Source organism: Rhipicephalus sanguineus, unplaced genomic scaffold (genome assembly GCF_013339695.2).
Source record: "Rhipicephalus sanguineus isolate Rsan-2018 unplaced genomic scaffold, BIME_Rsan_1.4 Seq588, whole genome shotgun sequence".
NCBI classification, from domain to species: Eukaryota; Metazoa; Arthropoda; class Arachnida; order Ixodida; family Ixodidae; genus Rhipicephalus; species Rhipicephalus sanguineus.
In genome coordinates, this window is record NW_023615570.1 from 16,521 (window position 1) to 24,780 (window position 8,260).

The following is an 8,260-nucleotide window of genomic DNA, read 5'->3' on the forward strand; positions in this document are numbered from 1 at the left end:
TTATAGATTTGGCAGTGGTCCACTGAACCGGAGGACATCGCAACAAAAGCGGCAACGATTTGCTACGACTTCTACAACACACACAGTTCTCGTTAATGCACACAGTTCACGCGCAATATCAACATCAGTACAGTAGTGTGCCTCCTCTGCCAACACTCACCACGCAAGCCACACAAACGGGCCTGAACGCTACTCTGCCGCCACCTACTTATACACTTCAAGCCAAGTCAAGCCGGTTTTAAGCGGCTATATGGGTGAACCGAACGCTTTGCCCACCAAACGTCTCCTTCCACCCGGTGGAAGGAGACACTGCCGACGAAAATGGGGTAAAGCGTTCGGCGCACCCATATAGCCGCTTAAAACCGGCTTGACTTGGCTTGAAGTGTATAAGTAGGTGGCGGCAGATAGGTGTTTATGCGGTTACAGAAACACACCTTAGAGACTTGGAAGAGCCACCACATATTGAAAATTATGTTTGGGAAGGATGTAACAGGATCACATCAGAAAGGAGAGGTGGGGGGGTTGGAATGCTAATTCATAGCAGAACAAAATGGGAGAGAGTGAAACAAACGTGTTCAGAGCACATGTGGGTTTCGGGCACAGTAGGTGGAAAGAAAACGTGGCTAGGTGTAGCTTACTTGTGGACAGGGAATAACTGCAGAGAAAAGAATCTGGAGATAGTGAAATGCATAAGCACCGATATTAAAGAATTTGGTCATGATGCCGAGATAATCCTTCTAGGGGACATGAACGCTCACATTCATGACCTTGACGGATATTCAGACACCAATGGCAAGTTATTGCTAGATCTCTGCGAGCAACATAGTCTTGAGATAGTTAACGTGGGGCCTAAGTGTGAGGGGCAGATCACGTGGGAAGTCAGAAACAGGCAATCGAGCATTGATTACTGTCTCATGACAGAAGGAATATATGACAAACTTAGAGAGATGAGAATAGACGAAGAAGGCATTAACAGCTTGGGTAGTGATCATAAACGCATAATATTACAAATGGGATATAAAACTGAAAATAAGAACACAGAATCAAAGTTTGGCAGCTCGTATCTAAATGACAAACAAATAACAAATATAGCCGCAAGAGTCGAGGAAAAAGTAGACGAACTACCAGGCAAAGACTGGAAGTATAGTGAGCTGCTACATGTAATCACGAAAGAAATGGAAATAGAGAAGAAAACTATTTGTTGGAAAGGAAAGAAAAAGCCAAAAAGTTGGTGGAACAAAGAAATCCGGGAAGCAATCGAGATGCGACGTCAGGCATCACGGGAGCACAGACAGGCAAAAAAGGAGAAGCGACCACAGGACGAAGTCAACCAAATATGGGAAATATATTTAGAGCAAAAATCCATTGTGCAGAAATTAGTCGAGGCAAAAATTAAAGGTGAAAGTGAACGCTGGATGACAGAGATTCGCGAAAAGAAGAAGGCCGCGCCTAGGATATTTTGGAGCCACCTAAAAGCGCTGGGTAGGAAGTCTGTCACAATGCAACAGCATATGGTAGATGAAGGAGGAAATAAATTGGAAGGATATGAAGCGCTAGGTTACATCCGAAAGATAACAGCCGATTCGTTTAAAAAGGTCCCCCAGGGGATTCCCCCGGTGAGTAAAAGTACGCAAAGGAGTGCAACCGACGAAGATGTAGTACTAGAGAATTTCAATTGGAAGAAGGCCGAAGGAAAAATTCCTAAGCGCACTACTCCGGGCTTAGATGGGGTTCCCGTCAACCTCATTAACGAACTCGGACATAACACTAAAGAAGCACTGCTGAAAGCCGTAGAAAAGTGCTTGCAGAAGAGGGAAATACCAGACAGTTGGCGAAAAAGTAGAATGAACTTAATCTATAAAGGCAAGGGAGAAAAGGATAACATTCGCTCGTATAGACCGCTAACAATTACATCGGTGCTATACAGGTTGGCGATGCAGGCAGTAAAATTAAAAATAGAAGCGTGGGTAGAACAAAATGATATTTTGGGAGAACTTCAGAATGGATTTCGAATCGACAGGCGGTTAGACGATAATCTGTTTGTTCTTACCCAGTGTATAGAAATATCTAAAATAGAAAACAGGCCCTTATACGTAGCTTATCTAGATATCACCGGGGCGTATGACAACGTTAATCAGGAAATTTTGTGGGATATATTGAAGGAAGTGGGCATAGGTGACGACTGTGTACAGCTTTTGAAGGAAATATACCGAGAAAATACAGTTTGTATAGAATGGGAAGGAATAAGTGGCAAGGACAGCGTTGAAATTAGCAAGGGGCTGAGACAGGGATGTCCTTTGTCCCCGCTGTTATTCATGCTGTACATGGCGAGGATGGAAAAAGCGCTAGAAGGTAGCAACAATGGATTTAATTTGTCACACAAACAGGTCCGCACGATGGTTAAGCAGAAGCTTCCAGGTCTATTTTATGCTGATGATATTGTCTTATTTGCGGACAGTCAAGATGATATACAGCGACTGGCAGATATATGCGGAAGGGAGTGTGAGGCTCTAGGACTAGGATTTAGTGCAACAAAATGTGGATTGATGGTATTCAATGATCACGGAGACCATACGGTCTTAATACAGGGCCAAAAAATACCGAGGGTAAGCGAGTACAAGTACCTCGGAGTATGGGTAAATGAGGGGGATAGATATATGGAAGTACAAGAGAAAGCATCGGTAGCAAAGGGAAAGAGGAATGCTGCAATTATGAAGCACAGAGCTTTATGGGGATACAATAGGTACGAGGTGCTTCGAGGGCTGTGGAAGGGTGTGATGGTTCCGGGGCTTACATTTGGGAACTCAGTGGTGTGCATGAAGTCAGAGGTGCAATCAGGAATGGATGTAAATCAAAGGACGGTGGGCCGCCTCGCGTTGGGCGCTCACGGGAAGACGACAAATGAGGCGGTAAAGGGTGATATGGGATGGACAGGCTTTGAAGTGAGGGAAGCGCAGAGCAAAATGAGATTCGAAGAGAGGCTGAGGAAAATGAAGGAGAGTAGATGGGCAGAGAAGGTTTTCAGGTATTTGTATAGAAAAAACGTTGACACGCAGTGGAGAAAAAGAACTAGGAGGCTCACCAGTAAATATACGGCTGGCAGTGCGGGCGATATGACAACAAGGAGCATTAAGCGGAAGGTCAGAGAGGCGGAGAGGACTTATTGGATGACAGCGATGGAAAAGAAGCCGGCTCTGAGTAACTACCGAAAAGGAAAAAACGAAATAAGGAGGGAAAGGTTTTATGATAATTCAAGGGGAAGCGCTTTACTGTTTGAAGCAAGGTCGGGCTGCCTTAGAACGCGTAGTTATAAAGCGAAATTCAGTAACGAAGAAGAACAATGTACATGCTGCGGGGGAACTAAGGAAACGATGGAACATGTACTGATTGAATGTGGCGATATTCACCCAGGTATACGTGTGGGCACGAGTCTACATGAGCCTTGGGTTTTAGGGACAACAATGGAAAGCTGAACACGTCCGCGATAGAAATAAGTAAGAGACGGTTAGAGTATTGGTGGCAGAAAAAGTAGAGATAAAGTACAAAAATAAATAACTGGGAAAAAAAAGGTCATTCTGCCTTAAGAGGCAGAGAGATGGACCGTGAATTTATATTTTTTGGTATAATAACGTAGATTTAATCAATGTAGATAAGGCATTAGGACAACATGAAACAAGGAAGTTTATTTTTTTTTTTCTTTCTTTTTTTCGCCTTCGAGCCTGGTGGCAGACATGTCACCGCCCCGTTATAAAGGGGACGCTCATAGCCATCCATCCCTCTCTTTACAAAAAGCGATCCACCTCTAAAATTTAGCTCAAACCAAAAATTGTGGCCTAGGCAGCTACACGCTGACTGCTTGCTTTACAGGTTTTTCTTCATTTTCTTTTCTGCAGCTGCATGAGCTACATAGCTTGGAGAAGTTAAATGTTTCCCTACGTTAATTTTTATTTTTTTATCACGTTTTGTAAAAAGACTACCTAAAACAGAAAATGTCTAAATGTTCACACGTACACACCAGGGCTGGAGATTACGGTTGAAATGCCAGATGAGATAGCCTCCAATTTTCAGACATCGAGTTTATGCGCAGAGCAGCTACAGTTGCGAGCGTAAAAAGAGGAGAAAACAAGTTTTCTCCCATGCGATTCAGTGCATTTAAAAGCATTAAAAAGAACAATTTCCGCTCAATAACAACCAAGCCCCTCAGAAAGTCTAGTCGCTTTAGGATCTAATGTAGACTGTAGTGGCAAGTCACGAAGCTTTAAGGGCCAGTGGGAACACTGTCACTTGTAATGCTCGTGGCTGAAAAAGTTTCAAGTTTAGGTAACGTAAAAAAAAAGCAGTTACAGAGGATGGTGAACATAAAACGAAGGTAACTGCGATACGTTATGTGCATAAAATCTCATGACCTCACAATGATTAATGAAAGGCGTGGAGCAAAAGTGGTTTTTTTGAGTCCTTGAGACTTGAAAGGATTGTGCAGACAAGAACGAAGATAAATACGCAAGAAAAAGAAAAATGTGTTGTAAAGCATGCATAATGTATGGAATTTCACAGCGTGGAATACGGGACGAAACACTTGAAGAAGCACACACAGACAGCGCTGACTCTCATCCGAGGGTTATTGCACACGACACATGCGCAAGAAAAATTGCTGATGAGCAAAAGAAAGGAAAAACAAGAAGAACCTCAATCTGTTTACCGTCTGTGCGTGGCTTCAGGAATTGAACTCATTATCACTAAAGGGACACTAAAGGCAAATAACATTTATGTGAGCGTGAAAGCTTCAATGTATGCAACGTCTAAACGGCAGTATTATCAACAGCAGTGCCTACTTACCGAGAAATTAAGCTAAATGTATCAACACGATGAGTGCCAGGAGCGGCACATTTTCAGAATGATCCGATGACGTATGAGAGCCTGCCTACAATTAATCACTAGTAATAAAACTAGCAGCAATAAAAAAGAACCTTCCGTGCATCAAGAGACATATTAAACTGGTTGTGTTCCCTTTCTGTTTGATCCATGGAAAAAAGAACCTCTTTGGCGTCTGCCATGGGGAAACTGCGCGCGTGGTTCAAAGGTTCCGTTTTCGCCGAACTGCGCTTCGCCTGGTGCCCTGCTTCGCTCACGGCGGTCACGTCTCAGTGGTAGTTTCGGTATCACATACTGCCGCGTGTGTTCTTGCGCACTCGTGAAAGTCGCTTCTGACAGAAAATTCGACAAAAATGTGCATGCATGTGATGTTGCCGGATGCCCCGATACTGGTGTGAACCGCCAGTGCACGCCCGAACCCTTTTCCGCCGCAGTAAAGGTGGGCAGCGTTGGCCACGGCAGCAGTGACGTGTGAAAGACTGATTTCAGGCGAGTGGTTTGAAGTGCGCTACGCGATGCAGACCACTAAAACGTGATTTTATTTCAAAATAAGCACTTCCTTGGCATAAAAGTAGCACTGCGATGTTTCTGGACCGCTATTTCAACAATCAACGTCGACTTAATATTTGCCTTTAGTGTCCCTTTAAGGTGATAGAAGGCTGGCTGATACACTGCTCCCTATATTTGTTAATGTGGTACGTCTCTAGGATAAGTCTTTTGTTAATGTTACTGTGCCTATCTATCACTTCCGTCCGGTTGAACAGTGGCTTGCATTGATGCTGTGTGCAATGAGCTACCATGTTTGATAATCTGTCATTCTTTTCGCATTTCCTCTGGTGCTCCCGTAATCTAACATTTGTGCACCTACCAGTCTGACCGATATAACTACTGCCGCTTGACAGAGGGATCTTGTATACTGCTTCTGTAGCACACGGAGTGAAGGTGCTTCTGTGTTTCACACCACATTCACCTTTCTTTTTGGTTTTGCCTTCTACCCTGCGCTTAACACGCGTGCAAATGCTGCCCAGCTTCTTGGGAGCCGTAAAAACCACCTTCACATCATATCTGGATGCTACATTCTTAAGGTTATGCACCATCTTGTGAACGTAGGGCAGCGGGGTGATGGGGCTTTCATTATCTTTCCCTCGGTCCTCGCGTTTACTGGATTGTTTGGTCCATCTCGCCACCTTCTCACAGGATCTAGTGACCAAATAATCCAGAAATTCTACTTTTTGCAAACTCTGGATCTCTGCATGAACACTGCTCTGCACCGTGTGTACACATGACTTGGACACGGCCACCCGTACCAAAGATGCAGCCAACCCATCTTCAATCACTTTGGAATGAGGTAATGTGTAAGGCAATAGAGGTTTTTGTGACCTGGGCACGTAATGCCAGCACACATGCTCCGGGTAAAAAGTTAGCCTTAGGTCTAAAAACTGAAGGATTGATTCCTGTGGCAGTTCTCTTGTAAAGTTGAGTCCACTTTCGCTCTCTTTAAATATCTTGAGAATATCTCCCATCCTTTTGTTGACATCGTTCCCTTCACAAAGGACTAGATAATCGTCAATGTACCGAAATACTTTGACCGTCAAACCATCGATCTGTCCTGAGTCATCCTGTCAACACTGAGAGCGGAAGTGGACTTAACTTTACGACAGAACTGCCACAGGAATTAATCCTTAGGTTTTTGGACCTAAGGCTAACTTTTTACCCGGAGCATGTGTGCTGGCAGTACGTGCCCAGGTCGTAAAAACCCCTATTGGCTTACACATCACCTCATTCCACAGTGATTAAAGATGGGTTGGCTGCATCTTTGGTACAGGCAGCCGTGTCCAAGTCATGTGTACACACGATGCAGAGCAGTGTTCATGCTGAGATCCAGAGGTTGCAAAAAGCAGGGTTTCTGGATTATTTGGTCACTAGATCCTGTGAGAAGGTGGCGAGATGGATCAAACAGTGCTTGTTTGTGTACGTGTCTCTCAGTCCTCAGTCCGGGTCGCGCTGCCCTCAGCAAACGATGCCCTCAGCAAACAATCCAGTAAACACGAGGACCGAGGGAAAGATAATGAAAGCCGCATCGCCCCACTGCCCTACGTTCACAAGATGGTGCATAACCTTAAGAATGTAGCATCCAGATATGATGTGAAGGTGGTTTTTACGGCTCCCAAGAAGTTGAGCAGCATTTGCGCGCATGTTAAGCGCAGGGCAGAAGGCAAAATCAAAAAGAAAGGTGAATGCGGTGTGAAACACAGAAGCACTTTCATTCCGTGTGCTACAGAAGTAGTATACAAGATCCCTCTGTTATGCGGGAGTAGTTATATCGGTCAGACTGGTAGCTGCGCAAATGTTAGATTACGGGAGCACCAGAGGAAATGCCAAAAGAATGACCGATTATCAAACTTGGTAGCTCATTGCACACAGCATCAATGCAAGCCACTGTTCAACAAGACAGAAGTGATAGACAGGCACAGTAACATGAACAAAAGACTTATCCTAGAGGCGTACCACATTAACAAATATAGGGAGCAGTGTATCAGCCAGCCTTCTATCACCTTAAGTGATAAAGAAGTTCAATTCCTGAAAGCCATGCACAGACGGTAAACAGATTGAGGTTCTTCTTGTTTTTCCTTTCTTTTGCTCATCAGTAATTTTTCATGTGCATGTGTCGTGTGCAATAAACCTTAATTGAGAGTCAGCGCTGTCCGTGTGTGCTTCTTCAAGTGTTTCGTCCCGTATTCCACGCTGTGCAATTCCATACATTATGAATCAAGACCAACTAGCCCGATTCCGTTTTGTTTGTAATAAAGCATGCAGATAGATATTTGAAATAGGCCTGCAACATTGTCTAGAATACCCTTTTAATGCATAGAAAGTTGCTCCTAGGGAGGCAGGCTCATCTACTTAATTGTTTGTGACCTTGTGAGGCTCGAACATTTTTCCCAAATGTGGTCATTGATGATTGACATTTTTTATTGTGTATTGCAAATATTTAGGGTGACTTAAATAAAAATTACTCAAGTTTTTCTTTAGAGTGACTATAAAGTGGCAATATTTTCCATAGGTACAGGCAGTCTTGGACAGTAAATAGTTACTAGTAATGCATTACTGCTAACTAGTTACTTTTTTCAGTAACTTGTAACTGTAACTAGTTACTTTTAGGTTAGAGGAAGTTGTAACTGTAACGGTATTTGCCGTTACAGTTACTTCTGTCTTTATGAAAAATTATCCAACAGCAACACTTGTTAAAGGCCTTTCGCTTTTTCTAACTTTCTTCTTTACTATATCCTTTCCACCTCTCAACTTTCCTGAATAGGGCGCCCCTCGCAGTTCAGGAGAGGGGGTCACTAGGAGAATTATCTTCCCTGTAGAAGACCGAGGTCAGAGG